Raw genomic sequence first — 23,516 nt, 5'->3', positions numbered from 1 at the left:
GCCATGCGCACACGCTACTGTGGAAGAAGCGCGGACGATCTGAAAACAGAGTGCAGCGATCTTCATTTGAGATTTTGATTTAAATGAAAGTTTTTCAGTTCTGTCATGTGCCACTTGCGCTGCTTCATTTAATTCTACTCCACCTTAAAATAACATTAAATCAGAGCATGTTTTTCTAGCAGGTAAAATGTTGTAAATACATGACATCCAATCAAATCACCTCATTTTTCACAGTCAAAACTGATGGCATACACACAAGTTAGAAAATCACGCTACTTTAGTGATGTTCTTGACAATATACCTTTGTTATAACGACCCCTTGGATCCGAGAGCCTCAACTGCGTGAAGTTTCTTTTAATTCACCATACATGACAACGCAATGTATTCAAACAGTATCTTTATTCCGTACACCATGCATCGAATCACAGCAACCCCACAGCACCGTGAAAACTATATAAAAACAACAAATTCATATTCAAACAAACACGTAAACACATTGAATTGCTTAAATAAGCATCACAAACACTATGTTACACAACAAACATTCATTGATACATTAATTTCATTCATCATTCAACATACCTCGCTAGTGCAAAACAAATATGATAATCCTTCCATCAAACGTGCGTCCAGTTCAATTCATAAGATGCAATATAAAATCACTTATGTCAATGTCAATAAAGCCTGTTACATTGACTCAAATGTCTCATAAGCTTAATTAAATTGGTCTAAAGAGAAAAATTATATTAACTATATATTTTGTCTAAAGACTACATATAAAATAGCTACCAAAATTAACCTGGCTATTAAATCTGACAAAGAGACACTGAACATTTAGACAGGCTAAATCCAGCATAGAGGGGTTCAGTGAATGTGGTGTTGAATGTGTGTAAGTGTGTGAGTGTGTGTGTGTCAGAGACGCTGTAGAAGGACAGAGTGCCAGCTAACACATCCAGATAGACGCCAACTCTCTTATATAAGGGTGAAGGGACATGTAAGATGGTGCTCTTGAACTTGTGCCAGAATGTGAATTGATTATCAGTGCACTCCATCCTCCAGGACATTTCATTGTAACCAAAAACACATTCATTTCTCCTTCCTTTCCTGCTGATTCCTTTGTATGCAACTGATATATCAGCCTCCCCCCCGCTCCATTCAGCCTCCCAGTAACAGCGTCCAGTAAGACTCTCTTTACACAAAACCTGAGGATAGTGCTCAAATCTGCATGGATAATCAGGGTATGACTGTTCCTTATCCACATGCGTTGCCTTTCTGTTGTCCTCAGACAGCATGAGATGAATGTTTGCAGTGTTTGGATCCAGTGTGAGATCACAGGCATCTGAAAATGGAGAATTAGATGAGAGAACATTAAACCACATACCTACAAGAAAAACACAACATAGACCAAACAAATAAATATGATAAATGGTCGGAAATTAAAAATTCTATTTCTGAAATTACATTTAAAATGGTAACATAAAGGATGCATCTCTTATAGTTCTACACACAAGCATTTTAGGGATGAAAACGGCTTTGTGTTGTGGCCACCTGTGCTATATATATTTTTTTCATAATTCAACGATCAGTCATCAAGTAAATGACTAAGGCCCTCTTTACTTGTTGCCTGTTGCATGAAGCTAGTTGAACAAACTCTGAGTTTTAGAGTATGTTTAGAGTTGACAAATCCAGATCAATCCAAACTGGTTAAGATCAGGATCAGATGTTGCACAACGCTCGATATAAACTTTCTCTGACAACTCAGGTTTAATCCAGAGTTTGCAAAGCGCCTGCACCTGAAAGTCCGTTATGTGCGGCAAACAGCCAATCACACGGAACAAGGAAACTGTCAGTTTGATTCACTTCTCACGAGAGAGCTGCGCAATTCACTTCTCTTATGAAGATTAAGAGACCCTTATGAAAAATAACATAAAATTAAATGCATTTACAAGGCAGGAATAAACGCTGCTACTGTGAAAGAAGGCAGCTGAAAGAAAATATCGGACTATATCAATCCATGTAAATCAAATAAATATGCCTAATAATTTATAATAAGTGTGTGTGTGTGTGTGTGTACCTACATTTGTCCAGTCCTGCTCTTATCCTGGTCTCTCCACCACATTCCAAACTGTGAGAAAAAAATAAAAATAACAAAATTTTCAATTAATAAAATTTATGGGTAAAAATTAATTGGAGTCTTTTAAAATAATAAATATATTTTAAGAGGAAGAGGAAAATCACATACAGTAACACATGGTGACAATGTTTTATAACAATGAATGAACCATTTTAATAAGAGCTCAGGAAAAATACCTTCTATGTAAACACAAAAAACAAACAAAACAAAAAGACAGGCTTTGTTAACCAGACACAGTGGCGGCTATTTATTTAGGGTTTCGACCTGATACCAACTCAGGGAGTCACAATCCAATTTCAAAACAATATATCTAAATTTTCCTCACTGAATAAAGCACATCACAGTAAATAATATAGCTATTTCTATGGAAATAAAATAATACCATATGCTTTTATTTAATGCATCATATTTTTAGGGCTTGCATTTTATAGGCTGAAATTCAACCTGGTTGTATATTTAAGCAGTGAATATTTCAATTCAATTCAATTCACACACATTTGTCGGGGTTATATCCATTTATAGTTTGTTTTTTATCTGTTTGCCTGTTCTGTTGTAGTCTGTGTTTCATAAGCTCTTTTTTGATGGGACTAGTTTTCTAAACGATGTTTGAGTTACAATTCTTATCACTCGGCGTCTGTCATTGTATGTACCGATTCGGGAGTGTGTGTGTTCTAGATGTGGGTATTACAGAAGCTCACATGCTGTATTTACATGAATAATTTGTGCCGTATATATCTTTTAATCCATTATTTATTGATAAGATATTACGCAGCATCTCTCACAAATGTATCCATGGTTGCAAGGCACACTCCTTGTGCAAACGGGGTCACAGGCGCTGCAAAATATCATTGCTCCTGCTGCACCCATCGTACGGCAGCAAAGTTCCTTGATTATTACGCCGGAATGAGAGTATAGTTCCTAGCCATATCAGCCTAGAAAATCACAACTTTTCATTTTCCGTCAGTCTTAGTACACGATGTAACTACAGAAGAGTCAAGTTTTAAAAAGGAAAAATATTGAAACTCTTTGGTTCTTTTTGATCAAGATGCTAACAGTCTCATAAGATTCAATGAACTATGCTAAGCTATGCTAAAAGTGGTACCGCCAGACCCAGAGATCGGCTGAATGGATTCGAAAACGGTAAAACTCAACTGTTTACAGTTTTTTACAATCACTTTGCTACTATTTTCAGATCCTTGATGTCATTTTTCAAAACTCTAGACACAAAACTCAAAATGGTTATCACTTGTAACACAGGCTGTCTAATGTTCAAAACATTGCATTGTGCATTCACATCTTTAAAGAAATCTTGCACTTGCACAATCATTGGTTCAAAACATAAATGTACTGTGAAATACCATTGAAACATAACTATAGATCACCCACACACAAGCAACCGATAGTTTCACTGTGTCATTGTTCGTACAATCATTAAATATTGTAGAACAAAATAGGTGATACAGGTTTCATTATGGTACTACATGTACAGTAAATACATCTCTGTAAAGTACTGCAGTAGTAGAGAGAATACTACAGACACAGTGGAATCATTGAACAAAGTTTGTAATATATTGATGCAAAACACTACAGTACAATTACAACATAGCTTTTTTTGAATCAAAGCAAAAATAATTAGCTATGAAATAGAAAAGAAAAGTCAGTACTGTAAAACATCAAATGCAGTGTTCCTCAACTTGCTTGCTTGTACTGTAAGAAACAAAACTGTGATTACTTCTACATTGTCATCAACTTTGTGTTGTGGATTTGGCCACAGGTTCTCATCTACATCACAATAGATGTTTTCATTAGCCAAACATCTTGGAAAAAACCTTCGGGCATGGAGAATCCAGGCCTGACACTGGTCTGCTGTGATGTCATTGCAGGCGTCATCCATTACAAGGGCCTGCATCTATACAGTGCAGTACTGTCAATACTGTAAATAGTCTGAAAAGGTGGTACAGTATTTGGGGCCATAGACACAGTGTCTGATGAAGCATTATGATAAAATATTAGGCTACATCCATGGATATTGTAGTCTAATTGGTTCATGCTCCACGCTAATTAGTAACAATGAATCTCGTTATCCTGAAACTTTCATGATTTACAGTAAACATGGAAGATTGTTTCCATACAACTATGCATTAAGAGTAATGCAACAGTTACTTATCATTTTGAGCAGTTGTATCAATTGATAGTTAGATCATTGTAAGGAAATGAATAGACACTCATTTGAAATGTAATGTGTGAATTGCCTTTTGAAATAGTAGTACTTTGATGTTAAGTTGTGTCATATTGAACAGGTGATTATTGTTGAATGAACAAATTATCTAAGTTTTATGTGTAATGTATCCAAGCAATTGAGAAAAGGGTTAGAGTTTTGAAAAATGTGCATTTTGATCATTGGTTGTGAGTTTTGTGTCTAGAGTTGTGAAAAATGACATCAAGGTTCTGAAAATAGTAACAAAGTGATTGTAAAAACTGTAACTCTAGGGGAGTTGGAAAATGAGTCTATTTTCAAAAAAAAGTGGAGCGTTCCTTTAACTTATCTTTATAGACCAAGTGTGCCACATGAGTCTTGAAAAGTGAAGCCAAAGCGTCTCTATTGCCTCCAGGTGGCTGGAAGCAGTATAGGTCATAAACCTGGCCCTCTCCACGAAATGTAATGGGACGCAAGACAAACTAAACAATCAATTTACACTTTAAACATTTTTTTTTTCAAAGACAGTTTCTGTCATTTTTTCACCCTGGTGTTAGTTTTAGTATTCTTTACACAAGTCTGTTTTTAGTTATTTGATGCTATAAAAATTAGAGTGAGACATCATGATTGACAAGCTGAGATTGACAGCTTCTCTTAAGTAATTACTGAGGCACCAGCTGACTTTTTTCTGGATCTTCGCGAGGTGATTGGAGCTATAACTTTCAATTCTACATTTCCATAACTGTTTATTTTACACCGAAATAATGAGTTGTTCTGAGTTTGGGCGGGACTTTGGTATTGCGGCTCCACTTCGTGCTCATTACTGCGCAGACTCAGGCTCCATGTTCAATATGTGCAGAATAAAGACTCAAGATGTCAACACCATATTGGCACACTGGTGGCTTTAGTTATTACACTGGAAGAGAGCAAAGGCGTGTTGTCCATATTTTGCAGTCTATAACACAGACTGTACCATGTTATAGACTTATATACTAGTTACTACTTATAGACTGTACTAGTTATAGTCTTTTATATCAACACAGTGATATAAAAGACCACCAAACTTGCACCTTATTTGGGTGGATGTAGGCTATAGGCTACAGGCAAGCAGGTTGACTCAGAATATGGGCGTAACATTCAAAGTTTGACGCTAAGCATTTCCCAGGGAAATACTGGCATAAAGTTGCCTTGACATTGGATGGTTGATATTCACAAATTTAGGGACCATCTCTAATGTTATATACAAGATTGCTAACTTCAATAGCATTTGAAGAGAACTACTTACAGCCATAAAACCAACTGTAAAGTGTTCATGTAGGTTTCAGGTATGATGCACATATTTTAAGGCTGGTTCACACTGTGCGATTTTTAACAGTCCTTTATGATGGTTGCTTGTCAGACTGTACGAACATGATCTTCATGTCACACTGTGGGATCTCAGCTGTCATTTATGTCAGACTGTACGACAGTCAAGACGCATTAAAAACAGACGCGTGCATGAAAACTTTTCCGGAGTTTTACATCATACACGTCCATTGACTCATTACACGCGGTACTCAAATGGTAGCTAAAAAAAGAAAAAAATCTCTATCATTAATTTTGAACATGGCTGGTCTTGAAAAACTTAGACAATTAGACGTTCATCATAGGAGAATTCACACTGCAGGATTGTGCACCAATCTTCTGACACTGCCAGAACTTCGTCGGAGGTAAAATTTGATCGCAATGGTCATTAACTGGCTGTCGGTGAACATGTCAAACTAGAGATCAAAGACTACAGATTTTAAGCTAGGATTATAGGAATCTTTTAGGATTTGCAAAATGTAGTGATGCATTTATAATGTACAGATCCTACAAATGCCCCATTTTGAAACATACATTTACATTGTAAAATTAAAGATCCACTTTTGATTGTTGAAAGACTTTCTGGTGCATTTCACTTACAGCCACTAATAGCCACTTATAACAGATTTCCTGGCTTATTGTAAAAACAAAACAACCAAATTTCTCTCATACTTCAGGCGTTATGAACATACTACCAAAGCACCTGTTCTTGTCCTTATGGTAAGTAAAATGTTTTTGTCTGTGTGTGTTCATTTGTTTATTCATGCGTCTGCATTATTTTTGTATGCATTCTTCATTAAAATCAACACAAGTAATGTTTGTTCCACATACTTGAGTCTCTGCAGAGAGCAGTTGGGATCATTCAGTTTGTCGTTGAGCAGCTGGACTCCTGATTGTCCTGGGTGATTGTAGCTCAGATCCAGCTCTCTCAGGTGTGAGGGGTTTAAACTCAGAGCTGAAGACACATAACCACAGCCTTCCTCTGTCACCAAACAGCCTGACAAACTACAGATGAATAAAACAAATAAGGGCCACTAACCCAAAGCAAAAAAAGACATTTTTCTCATGTTAGACTCACTGAGTGATCTCTTAAAGACTTACCTCAGTATCTGCAGCTGAGAGTTTGGACTCTTCAGTCCAACAGAGACCAGCTTCACTCCTGAATCCTGCAGGTCATTGTTACTTAGGTCCAGCTCTCTCAGGACACAGTTTGAGGATTGTAGAGCTGATGACACAGTTTCACAGGACTGACTAGTGAAATTACACATAGCCAATCTAGAGAGAACAAACCAAATAAAGAGTAACTGCACACATATTTAATACAAATTCAAAGATTTATATTTATATAGCTAAAAACCAATGTATGTAGTTCTCATTTATGTTACATACAAAGCAATGCAGAAATGTTTTACTGGTAATTTTAAAATAATATAAAAATGCATCTGTGCATTCCTGAATATGTTTACAGTTTATATCCATCTTGTGTACCATAAATTGCATAAATTTATAAAAAAAAGTATATGAAAAAGTATTGAAAAAGAGCATCCAAGATATCAAACATCAAATCTCACACACCTCAGTATCTCCAGTTGAGAGTTTTCTGCTCTCATCAGTCCATCAGAGAGCAGCTGCACTCCTAAATCCCGCAGGTCATTGTTACCCAGATCCAGCTCTCTCAGGAAAGAGTTTGAGGATTGCAGAGCTAATGACAAGCATTTACAGCTCTGAGCAGTGAGATTGCACAACATCAATCTGAACAGAAAAGAATAAAATAAAGTTCATTTTAATGACTCACAATGTAGTTGTCTTTAATATCAGCAAATATCATAATCTTCTTTATCATCTTTTCAAACAATCCAAATGTTTTGTCTCTGGTTCTGATATTCCATCTAGAGTAGATGCCAAAAATTGACAAAATGCAGTAGTAATCTATTGTGGCAGAATTTTGTTAATTATGGAAAACCATTCACCTAAGTATCTTCAGCTGACAGTTTTGACTCTTCAGTGCCTCAGAAAGAAGCTTTATACCAGAATCCTGCAGGTCATTGTTACTCAGGTCCAGCTCTCTCAGGACCGAGTTTGAGGATTGGAGAGCTGATGATATAATTTCACAATCTTGACCAGTGAGATTACAGCCAGCAAGACTAAGACAAAAAATAGATAGTAAAAGATTTTTTTTTTCACCAGTGACAAAAATAAAGTAGCAACAACTACAATATCACTGTGCTTAAACTCACACAGCTTTCCTACAGTTGATCACAGCTGGTACCAGTCTTCTTCGACCCACAACTGATGTGTTGTATTTCTTGAGGTCCAGCTCATCCAGCACCTCCTCTGACATCTGAAGCAGGTAGGCGATTGTTGAGCAGTGGGCAGGAGAGACATCAGTTTTTGAGTGTTTGTCTGATTTCACAAGCTCCTGAATCTCTCTGGTCAGTGACTGATCTTTCATTTCCAGCAGACAGAGGAACAGATTGATGGATCTTTCAGTGGAAAGATTGTATGGAGCAGTTCTCATGTCTTTAATTTTGTCTTTAATATAAGAAATGGTTTGACTGATGCTCTCTGAGCTGTTTTCTGTGTGTGTCAGTAGATCCTGTAAGAGTCTCTGATTGGACTCCAGTGAGACGCCCAGCAGGAACCGCAGGAACAGATCCAGATGTCCATTCTCACTCTCAAGAGCTTTGTCTACTGCTGTTCTCAAAAGCTCACACAGATTCCCACACTGTTTTCCCATATGTTTTTTCCTCAGAAAAAACTGCAATGGCTCCTTGTTCTTGACTACATATGAATAAAACACATAGAGAGCAGCAAGAAATTCCTGGACACTTAGATGGATGAAGCTGTAGATTTTCTTCTGATGAATCACAGATTCCTCCTTAAAGATCTCAGTGCAAATCCCAGAATACACTGAGGCATCGGTGACATCTATGCCGCTCTCTTTCAGGTCCTCCTCATAGAACATCACATTGCCCTTCATCAGCTGTTTGAAAGCCACTTCAGCAAGTTTCACAATCACTTCTCTGTTGGACTTCAGGAGTTTCTCTGGATTTGTCTCTTCATACTTCTGATTCCTCATGTTGATCTGAATCAACAGGAAGTGGATGTACATTTCAGTCAGAGTTTGAGGTATTTCTGCTCTCAGATCTTCTTTCAGGAGCTTCTGAAGCACAGTGGATGAGATCCAGCAGAAGACGGGTATGTGGCACATGATGTGGAGGCTTCTTGCTCTTCTGATGTGTGAGATGATTCTGCTGCCTTGATGCTCGTTACTGATTCTCTTCCTGAAATATTCCTCCTTCTGAGGTTCATTGAATCCCTGAATCTCTGTCAGACGGTTGATGTATTCAGATTGGCTGCTGCTGGTCTGGAGGTGATCCAGATGAGAGCAGAGGGAAGCAGCTCTCCTTTCATAAGGTTTGACATCAACACACCCACTGAAGTCTCAGTCACATCAGAAACTTTCTGAGTTTCTGAAAACATCAGTGTCATTCTGTTTTCATCCAGACCATCAAAGATGAACACAACTTTGCACTCCTCATAAATCTTTGAATCCAGATCTTGAAGTTCAGGATGAAAGTCCAACAGTAGTCTGTGAAGACTGTACTGATGATCTCGGATCAAGTTCAGCTCTCGAAATGGAAGCACAAACATGAAATCTACATCCTGATTGGCTTTTCCTTCGGCCCAGTCCAGAATGAACTTCTGCACAGAGACAGTTTTTCCGATTCCAGCGATGCCTTTAGTAAGAACAGTCTTGATTTGGTCTTTCTCCTCACATCCTGGTTCAGGTGAGGCTTTAAAGATGTCATTGCAGTAGATTTGAGTGTCTTGTGAGTGTTGTGTTCTGGCTGTTATCTCCATCTGTAAAACCTCATGTTCTTTATTCACACCTTCTCTCTCTCCCTCTATGATGTAGAGCTGTGTGTAGATCCTGTTCAGGAGGGTTTCATTCTCTTGGAGTTTGTTTCCCTCAAATAATCTCTCATACTTGTTCCTCATGCTGGTTTTGTGCTGGTCTTTGACTCTCTGCATTTCTTTAGTCTCCAGTGTGTGTGTCTGCAGGACTGCTTCAGTTTTGTCCTGCCTGATGTGAGTCTGATAGTGGGATGAAGTGGATGGCACTGATCTGATCAGGCCAGGTATCTCCCCCCTGCTGAAACAAAAAAGAAAACAAGACAATGACAACGAGTATTGAAGACCTTCAGAAATATGTAGGATACTACCCTTACAAAAATCAAATATATATGAATGATCAATATATTATATTATTTAACAACATAATTAAATATACAGAATAATGTATTGTGTTAATATATTACAAGATATTGAATAATAATAATAATAATATATAAGGAATTACCGATTTTCATATATTGAAAAATATGTGACAGTATTTTAACTAATATATCATACTATATGTAATTTTATATTCAGTAATACACTGTATAATATATAGATATATATGTGATCTAATATGGTACTGCATGTGTAATATATTGCAGATATATTTACTTATGCAGTATAAACACACATATAGAGAAATATATAATGTAATATAATTCTTATATTTTATAATTATTTACATTATACATGTTTAAAATTTTTAAGTTAGTTAATGTAAGACTTGATAATCCTGATTAGACAAAAGATGAGATCAAGCACTCTGCAATAAAGCAACAAAACTCATCTGAAGAGAAGATCTCAAAGAAATAGCATAGGACAACGCCTTGCCCAAAACTCTCCTCACACATCTATGCAAATTTTGATTTATTCTGGACTCTCCTGAAATCATTATGACCAGTAGATTATTGGAGGCTGGTGCTACCACAAATCTGTGTCCAGGATAGAACAAACTGAAGGCTTATGGATGAATAATCAGAACCCAGAATAATCAAATATCTAAATGAATACATTACTAATGATTAATTCCTAATTAGAAACACAATCTAATAACATCAGCAATTATTTTGATATTGCCGGTTGTTCCCATTCACCACTATAGAAGTTTACCCAACTATGATTTCCAAGAACCCCGGAAATGTGAAAAGAGTCCAATGGAGGAGTTGTTTTTCCCTCTCCATCCTCCTGAGACGCAACAGGAACGAGTGCAATTGACAATGGAATGAGACGAGCCTTAAACTTAAGTTGATCAGCAAATGTATATGTTTGGAATGTTTTCATTGCTGAAATTGGAGTCAGATTAAATGAGCAGATGTGTGTGTGTGTGTGTGTGTGTGTGTGTGTGTGTGTGTGTGTGTACACATTCACATTTAAATAGAAACATGCATGTGCAATATATGTACACATACAACTTCATGAATATTACATGTAATGCTATTTTTGTCTTCATTTATAGATAATTTATATGTATATGTATATAAGCATATGAAGTCAATGCATATATTGCAGTATATTAAAAAATATAAGCACTAGTCTCCCATATATGGAAATGTTTTATGTAATATATCACATTATACTTTGCAGTATATTCCCATATATTTTGTTCCGTAAGGTTAGGTATGATTTTAGTGCTCCTCTTCGAGTTGTCCACTGTAAAGCTGCTTTAAAACAATCTGCATTGTAAAAAGCGCTATGTAAATAAAGGTGACTTGACTTGAACCCCTGTGCAGTGCACGTTAAATATTTTAGAGTACATTTAGTGTATACTAACAAAGGATCAGAGGTCACTGGTTCATCACTGAATTCAGGGGGACGCATCATGGATCTGTTACTCTTCAGAGACACACCACTGGGATCTGGAGACTCTGATCTCTGTCTCTTTCTCCTGCTGATACTGACAAAAACATCAGAACAACTGCATATTAGAGCACTAGTTAAACAGTATAACTTGACTTCACCATACATTTACACTTATGTATTAATTTAGCAGAATATTTTCATCCAAAGCCATTCATAAATAAGGAAGACAACAAGCAGTTCATCTAATAGTGACTTTAACATGATAATTTCTGCAATACAATATTCAAAATTGAACGAAGTACATGCTAGAGATGAAGGTAAGAAATGTTGAAAACTTTTATTTTCAAAAAATACAAGAAAAGGCAAGATTATTTATATAGCACAATCTTAATACACAATGGTCATTCAAAGTGGTTTAAAAGTGACCTATTATGTCCCTTTTCACAAGATGTCTCTGGTGTCTCCAGAATGTGTCTGTGAAGTTTCAGCTCAAAATCCCCCACAGATCATTTATTATGGCTTGTCAAATTTGCCCCTATTTGGGTGCGAACAAAAACGTCGTTTTTGTGGATGTGTTGCTAAATGCAAATACATTGAGGCATACATAATACAGCTAACACAGCAAATAAAACTTGCAAAATGGATCATTACAAACTATTCTTGATGCAGCATATGAAATAGGTATGCCATGTATTTTGTGGATGTTTGTTAAAATTTAATTCCGGATGATTTTGATAGCGTGATGCAGGACTAACATGGCTAAAGCTACATACTGTTGGAGAAACTCAATTCACAAGTTCACATTTACATATAATTAAGTACAGTAAGAGTTATGTATATCTGGTGTGCTGTCTGGGGGAGGGCTTCGAGCTCTGAAATTTTGGCCCGAACCCACAGTATTCCCCCGTTGTGGTAGAAGTAGATAGAACTGAAGTGAGGAGAAGGGTGGAGGAGGGATGCTGATGAACTGTCAGACGAACAGAGGTAAGTCTGCTGTATTTATACCTCTTGTCATGGTTGCATTGATTAAATGAATGCTCTCCACCTGAGCTAATTAGGTTAATTATCTGCACTTGTTCCTCCCGAACTTTGTTAATAAAACATCATTAAGAATGAAGATGCATTTATGAATTATACAGAATGCAAGCGTTTTGGGGTTAAAAATTAAAATAACGAAATGGTTCTGGTCTCTGTGAGTACAGTAAGAAACAATGGTAACTTTAGCCACATTTAACAGTAAGACAATTTGCAAAAATCACGAAATAAATAAAAAACTAAATTGGATCAGTTGGTATCAATCCATCTTTGAAAATGAATTTCTGTGCAAATCCTGTGTTTTACTGACCATCATGTGAAGCATTCTAGTGTTAATGACTTACACATATTGGTATATGAATTTATCTGTACACATTCCCTTCATAAATAAAATTGCACCACTGTGTCCTTAGTAGCTCAGATGCCAGGAGTTTATGGAGATTCGTATGTTTATTATTATAGCCGTTAACAGATCAGTGATAATGTTTACATAGCTGAGACATATCAGGAGCTCAGGGATAGTCGTTCTTGAGTGCTGCTGTCCTGCAGAGTTTTGCTCTGACACAAATCACCTTCCTTCACATAGCTTTAATAATCCTGAAGACATTCAAGTGTGTTTGATCAGGGTTGTAGCTAAACTCTGCAGAACAGCTGCTGCACTCCAGGACTCGTCGCTTGCGAAAACAATGGCGGCGCCGTGGGTTCAAACATACAGATTCAGGGGGTGGTAATATTATAATAAGATCCCCTTCCTACGTCACAAGGGGAGCGAAATCAGAACGGCTTGTTACTGGGTTGTCCTTTTTCACATTTTCTGTGCTGGTAGATGCACCAGAGTTATATTACCCAATTATAGCACTTAAACACGGGAAAAGTCAGATTTGATTTTCATGATATGTCCCCTTTAAAATAATCACAACATGTGCATAAGAAATTAATATATATATATATTATGCCTGACTACTTGAATCACAAATACATACATTACTAGAAAGAAAGAGAGACAGCTAGATGTTTAACAGTATTTAGTCAAGTGCACAAAGAGAATTCTTTAAACTGAGGAAGATTGTTCCACCAATGAGAAACAGTAAAGAAACAGGAAAGTAACTTTGTGCTTCTCTGTAATATCATTACTCACCCACTACAGTCTTCTACACTGTAAATCACTTTGAATAAAAGCATGTGTCAATGCTAAAATGAACAGTGTCTTACCTGGGGTCAGAGGTCACTGTTCCATCACTGGATCCAGAGGGTAGATTCATCATGGATTGATCACTCTTCATAGACTCACAGCTTAATCCAGGAGATGGAGAACCTATTTCAGAGGCAGTGTCCTCATCTTCTCTCTCATTATGGAGACTCATTTTAGTGTTCTTCTACTGTCAGAGATGGGCTTTTTATAATAAAAAAAAATAAATAAAAAAACTACCTCGTGGGAAAAACATCACCAACTGGATTGGACACAGCAAGGCAAGTCCTGGAAACAACAGGGAACAGGTTAATATACGATGATTATCTTGCACAGGACTGCAAACTAAAGAAGAATAAGGCCCCGTCCACACAGAGACGAGTTTAGCTGTATACCCAGGTGAAAAAAAAGTAACATTTCAATAATGTACTTAAAGTGCTCTATTTTCGTGCACTAATTTTGTACTTAATATACTAAAAAATCTTCTTTAGTACTTCTTTAGATCATCTTAAGAACATCTAAGTGTACTCAACTGTGCTATTTTGAGACACCATGATGCTTTTAATATACTATCACTGTATTTAAAAAATGTATTTAGATACTACTTATAGGTCATTTGAACCCATATTATATTACAACCCGGAAAACGTAGCAAAACGTTGAGCACCGGTTTGAGCTTGAACGTGCCCCTGCTCTAAATATGGTTCGCTTTTACTTGCGGCCTGGCTTGTGTTTGTGCTTGTGTGTGTGTGTGTGTGTGTGTGTGTGTCCTCCTGAAGGAAGCCGTCGCTGTCACAAAAATCGCTGACTCTTTAAAATTGTTTCTAATGTGATCATAAATACAAAAATAATTTTACTTCTTATGTGATCATCATATCTACAATAATGCTATTGAGCAGTGTCCTCTTGGAGAAATGTTTTCAAACTCAAAATGACTTTCATGACCTAGAAATATTCGTATAAATACACGTGTTCATTTTATGCTTTTAATGATAACTATATAAAACGAAGATCTCAGGAAATCAAAAGTAGGTGTAATTTATTTAAACACGTTAGTAATTAACGTTTCCGCCATGACCGATATAAAGTTGGTTTGACGTTGGATATTAGATATTCGATAGATATTCGGTCACGAAAATTTTCAATAGATTCTTTGTGAATAATTATAAATGTAAAAAAAGTGCCTTATTTGAAAGGTATTATAACATAGAACTAAGCACACATCGCAGTTTGTGAGTTTTAATCCTCTTTAATGTGTAGCAACATATTTTATCTCTAGCAGTGATGCGCTAGCGCTTAGGCCAGATAGGGACCGTCTACAAAGTACATGTGGAAGAAAAAAACGATCTTATTTTTTTTTTTTCACTTAAAAGCAATTTAGTGAACACACACAACGCTCACTCACAGAATAAACAATTTCAAAGACCTTATGTAGCTCCGCCCCTTTTCAGCGCTGCGCTCGCTCGTTATATTAAATATTCTTGTAAAGTAAATATTCTTTGACAGTGATGCCATTGAAATGTAGATCTACTGCAAAATGTAATTTCAAAGACAATTTTATAAAGATGGCGGTGCGCTTGTATACTGTACACAAAATATGTAATTGGTTATGTTATTAGTGCTACCAATACAATCTTTTCATAATTCCCACTAAGCAAAGTTATGTCCAGAAGACGTCTCTTCACAAAAGTCGTACATTGAAAAGATATCCACTGAGGAGCCAGAATAAAAGTTTTTATGACGAACGTCCAATATAGACGTTCGTTGAAACTCTGTACAAGGTTAAAAAATGAGCATAGACAGTAAAACACATGTTCACACCTTTAGACAACTTGGCATCTGTAATTCACACATCTTTGGATTATCAAGTCAAGTCACCTTTATTTATATATCCCTTTTTACAATGCAGATTGTGTCAAAGCAGCTTTACATTGATAACTGGTATATAATTTTGGCTATACAGCAGCTCTTAAATAATGGTGTTAAAGCAGGCAGATCAAAGCACTGTTGAATATCAAATGTCAAGTGTCCCCAACTAAGCAAGCCAAAGGCGACAGAGGCAAGGAACCCAAACTCCAACAGGTGACATCAGGTGTTAAAATGGAGAAAAAAAACCTTGGGAGAAACCAGGCTTAGTCGGGGGGCCAGTTCTCCTCTGGCGAACAGTCCTTTGTTACGACTCGGGTTGCTATCATAAGTCGGATAGGATCGCAACATTCAAAGTATTTATTTCAGTTCCATCCAGTTGAGGATCGTATTCATCATGCCAGTATGGACGGTTTGTTGAGGAACTGTGCTACTGGCTATCGTGTTGATGAGGCCTTCACAATGGATGATCTAGTTGACCAGATCTCTGCTGATACTTCAGGGGTGCGTTGTGGTCGTGTCAATGTGCAGGTCCTCAATCTCACCTGGATATGGCCCGGATCCGGCTGACTACGATAAGCCTCGGGATAAACAGAAAGACTAATATTAGCGTAGATGCCATTCTTCTTCTGATGTAACGAGTACATCTGGTGAAGTGTTCCCGGTTCGGGCTGACCTAATTTATGCAGCCTAATAATCCTTTAACGGATTTGAAAATATAAATTCGAGAGAAACCAGATCTGAACAAAGACTTTCTAGCTCAGCTGGGATTCGAACCAGGAACCTTCTTGTTGTGAGGAGACAGTGTTTTCCACTGAGCCGCTTGTGCTTCCCTTATGCATAGACATACATACAAACATACATATATCATACTATTTTTCATGTTTATATGTAAAATAAAATAAAATTAAAAACATTTACAGGAACAAAACTCTGTGTAGATATAAACACAGATCTGTGTTCACTGAGGATTTTACTGTGAATGTTGTACATTTCAGCATCTATCCAAACAATGTTAAAAGAAACACTGAGACAATGTTTTTGAAGCAGTTAATGAGATAATTAAAGGGATAGTTTACCCAAAAATGAAAATTCTATAATTTACTCACCCTCAAGTTGTTCAAAATCTGTATAATTTTCTTTGTTCTGCTGAACACAAAAGAAGATATTTTGAAGAATGTGTTAAACTGAACAGTTTTGGGGCACCATTGACTTCCATAGTAGTTTTTTTCCTACTATGGAAGTCAATGGTGCCCCAAAGTGGCCTGGTAACAAACTTTCTTCAAAATATCTTCCTTGGTGTTCAACAGAACACAGAAAATTATACAGATTTTGAACAACTTGAGGGTGAGTAAATGATGATAGAATTTTCATTTTTGGGTGAACTATCCCTTTAAGTGATCAAATAATAGATGATTGAACATTTGCTAAAATCAAGCAGAGGAGGATTAAACAAACAGCATTACCATCTTTACTTATTACTAACCAGACTGACTTTATTTCTGTCACACATCTACAGAGGTTATTATTGAGAATTAACAGAAGTTTAGATGTTGATGTTTGTTTCATTTGAAGTCACCATCAAGGTGGAGAGTGTTGCTAGTTGGGATGTTGGTCCTCATTCTTCTTCTGTTAGCTTTTATTTGGCTGTTATAACTGTGTTTGTAAAACACATTTGTTGTGGCAAAAAAAAAAAAGCCTAGATGAAGCAGGATAAGTTGTTATCAACTCCTTGTTATAGAAAAATGGTAAAATGAGCATCTAATGGTATGTTTTTAATTAAACTGATCTGAAGGTGGGTAAAAAGCATGCACAAGATTTGATTGAGTATATCATGAAGTCACACACATAGACATCATTATTTTGGATATGATTCACAATAATGGTGACAATCAAAACTAAAAAACTCATCCTTGTTTTGATTGTCACCATTGTTGTGAATCACATGCAAAATCTTGATGTCTGTGTGTGACGACATGATTACTCCCGCTCAAATGTCTTGTGCACATGCTTTTTATCTAGCTTCAGGATAACTGATAATTTAATGCTGTTGGTGCAATAATGCAGTTTCACAAGGTTGGTGGACGTAAATGCCAAATATAAACAGAAAATTAAAAACCAAAAAGTAGATTTTTGCTCTGTGATGATTTTGTTATCAACAAGAAGTTGATTTGGCTTTATCTGGACTTTCTTCGCCAAAACAAATGTGATTGTCACACCACACTGTAACAAATGTGTCCCACAGCTACAGCAGCCAATGAAAAGTTAACAGATGAAGTACAAGGACCAAGATCCCAACTAAAGCAAACACTCTCCACCACGATGGTGACTTCAAATGAAACAAACACCAACAAATAAATCTGTTAATTCTCAATAATTTCTGTATACGTGTGACAGTAATAAAGTCAGTCTGGTTACTAATAAGTGAAGCTGGTAATGCTGTTTGTGGAGTTTAATCAGATTTTGAGAGGTTCAGCGTCTTTTACTTGCAGTTGATTTTATCAAATGCTGAATCATCAGTTATTTGATCAGTTAATTATCTCATAAACTTCAACATTGTTTCAGTGTTTCTTTTAACATTGTGTAGATTGGACTTATATAAACACAGATCAGTGTTCACTGAGGATTTCACTGTGTATGTTGTACATTTGAGCATCTATCCAAACAGAGTTTTGTACCTGTAAATGTTTTTTATTTTATTTTATATACAAACATGAAAAAAGTCTGAAATATATATAGTTTAAATATATATAGTATAATTTTTAAGTAATTATTCTATAAGTATGTGAATTTTATGAACGTGTCTAAGGGCAGAACAAGTGTCTCAGTGGAAAACACTGTCTCCTCACAACAAGAAGGTTCCTGTGGTTCGAGTCCCAACTGATCCAAAGATGAAAGATGAAAAATCTCACAAAGCCTCCTAAAGACTGAGCGTTATTACTGCCCCCTAGAGGAGCATGATGAAGTTGTTCTGAATGAGTTTGACATTCAAAATTTAAATAAATTAATGTAAATTCATACAGTGTTCAATCTCTGCTTCACAGGGTGTGTCCTGTTACCTGGACCTAAAAGAACATTTCCATGCAGGTTTTTCTCTCATTTGTAAATCAGGGTAAATGCTATTGAATTAAATTCAAATCTGATAATAAATTCATTTAAAATACATACAGTTTTCTATGTCAACTTGTGTGTTGTTGCTGGCTCCTAAAAGAACATTTTTATGTTGCTTTTAGTCACAGAACTGTAGCACAAGGCGAGCTATTGATATTCAAAGAAAGACATGAGCTCAGTGAAAATAAATAAGTGTTCTAACTCGCATTCAAATGCTGTGTGTCTGTACTGGTTTATAGAAAAACATTTTAAGGTTGGTTTCATCCAGGAAACAATAGCATAACATGTGTTATTGAAAGCAACAATTGAGAAAAATCTCGCAAAGCCTCCTAAAGACTGAGCGTTATTACTGCCCCCTAGAGGAACATGAGGCAATTGTTCTAACTGAGTTTGACATTGTATGAATTTAAATGAATTTATTTAAATTTTGAGTGTTCAATCTCTGCTTCACATGTTGTGTCTTGTTACTTGGACCTAAAATAACATTTTCATTCATATATTTATGTCATTTGTAATTCAGGATAAATGGTATTGAATTAAATTCAAGCCTGTTGAGAAATTAATTTAAAATACAGTTTTCCATCTAAATTCCAAAGGGTGTGTGTTGTTGCTGGCTCAAAAAAAAAAAAAAATAAGAAGAAAAAGAAAAGGTTTTAGTCACAGAATTATAGCAGTTTTTTTAAAAAAACAATGTTATTATCCAATTAAATAATCGCATATTTCCCCACATGCAGTGTTCACACACAAACACACATAACTCACACAGCAAAAAAAATATGTGTTTACATCTTATGTGGTTACATCTAAAATTTATTTATTGTACTGAAGTAAAAGTGTTATTTAACATTTAGAAAGCATTAAGTTACACCAACAAAACTAAACCTACGCTTGGGATGAGGTAAACAGCTCTTTCACCAATTGCGGTATGGGTGACCACCTGGTTATTGCTCTGTCACAGGGCATAGATGTGAGTTGTAAGAGATATATTTTTACTACTGTTATACCATGTAAATATTGATTTAAATTATTTGTAAAGCATGTTTGCTTTGTTGGATTAAAACGTGTTTTAAATCGCTAATAAGCTTTGTTAATTTTAGTTAAAATGAATTAAACAGGCTTGAATTTAATTCAATAGTATTTAACCTGAATTACAAATGACATAAATATATGATTAGAAATGTTGTTATGGGTCTAAGTAACAAGACACAACCTGTGAAGCAGAGATTGAACACTGTATGATCTTGAAATAAATTTATTAATCGTTTGAATATCAAACTCAGTCAGAGCAACTTCATCATGCTCCTCTAGGGGGCAGTAATAACGCTCAGTCTTTAGGAGGCTTTGTGAGATTTTTCGCAATTATTGTGTTTCAATAGCATGCCTTCAGCATCACTTTTGACAGTAAAACCAACATCAAATTATTCTTCTAGGAACCAGAGACTAGACACGCCCTTTGAAGTTGAAACAGAGCATTGTATTTATTTTTAATTCATTTATGTATTATCTTTATTTTCAATAACATGTTTTCTGCTGCAGTTCCGTGGATAAAACCAAAACCAAAATGTTCTTTTAGGTCCAGGTAACAGGACACACCCTGGGAAGCAGAGATTAAACACTGTATGAACTTAAATGAATTTATTTAAATTTTGAATGTCAAACTCAGTTAGAACAATTGCCTCATGTTCCTCTAGGGGGCAGTAATAACGCTCAGTCTTTAGGAGGCTTTGCAAGATTTTTCTCAATTGTTGCTTTCAATAACACATGTTATGCTATTGTTTCCTGGATGAAACCAACCTTAAAATGTTTTTCTATAAACCAATAACGACACACAGCATTTAAAGTTGAGTTAGAACACTTTATTTATTTTCATTGAGCTTATGTCTTTCTTTGAATATCAATAGCTCGCCTTGTGCTACAGTTCTGTGAATGAAACCACCCTTAAAATGTTCTTCTAGGAGCCAGCAACAACACACAACATTTGAAGTTGACATAGAAAACTGTATGTATTTTAAGTGAATTTATTATAAGATTTGAATTTAATTCAATAGCATTTACCCTGATTTACAAATGAGATAAAAACCTGCATGGAAATGTTCTTTTAGGTCCAGGTAACAGGACACACCCTGTGAAGTTGAGATTGAACACTGTATGAATTTAAATGAATTTATTTAAATTCATACAATGTCAAACTCAGTTAGAACAATTGCCTCATGTTCCTCTAGGGGGCAGTAATAACGCTCAGTCTTTAGGAGGCTTTGCGAGATTTTTCTCAATTGTTGCTTTCAATAACACATGTTATGCTATTGTTTCCTGGATGAAACCAACCTTAAAATGTTCTTCTAGAAACCAGTACAGACACACAGCATTTAAATGCGAGTTAGAACACTTATTTATTTTCACTGAGCTCATGTCTTTCTTTGAATATCAATAGCTCGCCTTGTGCTAAAGTTCTGTGACTAAAAGCAACATAAAAATGTTATTTTAGGAGCCAGCAACAACACACAACATTTGAAGCTGACATAGAAAACTGTATGTATTTTAAATGAATTTATTATCAGATTTGAATTTAATTCAATAGCATTTACCCTGATTTACAAATGAGAGAAAAACCTGCATGGAAATGTTCTTTTAGGTCCAGGTAACAGGACACACCCTGTGAAGCAGAGATTGAACACTGTATGAATTTACATTAATTTATTTAAATTTTGAATATCAAACTCAGTCAGAACAATTTCATCATGCTCCTCTAGGGGGCAGTAATAACGCTCAGTCTTTAGGAGGCTTTGTGAGATTTTTCGCAATTATTGTGTTTCAATAGCATGCCTTCAGCATCACTTTTGACAGTAAAACCAACATCAAATTATTCTTCTAGGAACCAGAGACTAGACACACCCTTTGAAGTTGAAACAGAGCATTGTATTTATTTTTAATTCATTTATGTATTATCTTTATTTTCAATAACATGCTTTCTGCTGCAGTTCCGTGGATAAAACCAAAACCAAAATGTTCTTCTTGGATCCAGTAACAGGACACACCCTGTGAAGTTGAGATTGAACACTGTATGAATTTAAATGAATTTATTTACATTTTGAATGTCAAACTCAGTTAGAACAATTGCCTCATGTTCCTCTAGGGGGCAGTAATAACGCTCAGTCTTTAGGAGGCTTTGCGGGATTTTTCTCAATTGTTGCTTTCAATAACACATGTTATGCTATTGTTTCCTGGATGAAACCAACCTTAAAATGTTCTTCTAGGATCCAGCAACAACACAAAACATCTATATTTGAAAAATTAGTCTATATGTATTTTATACAAATGTATTATCACATCTGAATCTCAATAGCATTGCTTTTGCATCACTTATGATAGTAAAACCAACTGAAAGCAGTTCTTTTAGGACATAGTAATAGATCACACTATTTGAATTTGGGATTGAATATTATGGTTTTTCCTCAAAATGTAAAACTTCTTTTTCTTAATAACATTGCTATTACCACTACTTTTATTATTTCCAATATGTAACATTTACAGTCTTTTACCAGGTGAGACTGAGTGTGTGTATGTTTCAAAGTTTTGTGTACACAGTTTGATCGCCTTTTTCCCAAGAGTAAAGTATATGGATGGAAAAATTGAGCGTATTTCCTCTTCGTTTTGTACTTTGTAGACGGTCCCTATCTGCTATTTTACATTACAAAATGAATAGGTTTCTGATACAGCAAAGCAGATTAAACACATAAACTACATTGTGTGTCCTCTTCTACTTTTTCAAACAATTCGAACACAACTTGTTTTTTGTTCTTATACTGAATCGTTATTGATCTATTGAAGTATTTTCGAAGTTGAATCTCTGACGAATGTCAAACGTCCAATGTCAAACCAACTTTATATCGGTACATCTTTAAACACACGACGTCTTTCCTTTTATGCTTTTAATGATAACTATTATATTTACGAAGATCTCAGGAAATCAAAAGTAGGCCTAATTTATTTAAACACGTTAATCATCAACGTTTCCGCCATTTTGGTTAGTTGGTTTTGGTTATTCGAAATGTTTCAAACCCCATGTAAAGAAGAGCATAAACATAAATAACAGCTCATTTGTATATGTCTACATCGTTACATGAAGAATTTAAGCTTTGAACTCACCTCTAAATATGTGGCTGTTTAATCACCCAATGTTAACATGTTTAAAGCCTCGGAATGGCGTCTCTTCTTCCTCTTCTTTACTTTTGTTTCTACCTGGTTAAGGTGTGTCTTGTTTTGTAACTAAACAAACTTACTCCCTCTAGTGGAGCAAAGCGTCATCACAGGTTCAACAGGAATGCAGCCACAATACCTGTGTGTGTGTGTGTGTGTGTGTGTGTGTGTGTGTGTGTGTGTGTGTGTGTGTGTGTGTGTGTGTTTTACCTTCAGGTATAAACTTTGTGTCCTTCATGTGTGTCAGTAGTCTTTCACTAACAGCAGTCAGATGATCTAGACAGAATGGGGACAGACTAAACTTTACAGTTTTAACATGACAGTCAATGTGATTCACAATGTGCAAACAAGATATTGAACAAAACAAGTAACCCAGTGTTACACTGTTCAGCTGTTACAGTAAAGTGACATTTTCTCCTGATCTGATGCTTAAAAGTTCCTTTCACTGCTGAAACAATGGAATCAAGTAGATTCAGTCAAATTAATTCGACTAAAAACACATTTCAGGTTTTTAAAAACAAAGGAAATAATAAATAAATATAAACAGATAATTATAAAATCTAACAAGTCAAGGTTGCACCAAATTAAAGCCAATCATATGAATTGCTCAGAATTGTAGTTTTAACTTTGCAGAGACAAGTGTTAAACACAGAGTGAGGTAAAAATGACAACAAAAAGATCAAACGGATAGTTCCTGACAATCCAGCAGGATGAAAGTGAGTCTGTGATTCCTCTGAAAC

At 35.8% G+C, this 23,516-nt stretch overlaps 1 pseudogene; it reads right to left on the bottom strand.

Moving 5' to 3' along the window:
* Nucleotides 1-399: 399 nt before the first annotated feature.
* LOC137031826 (NACHT, LRR and PYD domains-containing protein 3-like) lies at nucleotides 400-22,807 on the bottom strand (annotated as a pseudogene).
* Nucleotides 22,808-23,516: the final 709 nt, after the last annotated feature.

Source organism: Chanodichthys erythropterus, chromosome 12, assembly GCF_024489055.1.
Source record: "Chanodichthys erythropterus isolate Z2021 chromosome 12, ASM2448905v1, whole genome shotgun sequence".
In the NCBI taxonomy this organism is placed as follows: domain Eukaryota; kingdom Metazoa; phylum Chordata; class Actinopteri; order Cypriniformes; family Xenocyprididae; genus Chanodichthys; species Chanodichthys erythropterus.
This window is presented reverse-complemented; position numbering and strand designations above follow the sequence as displayed.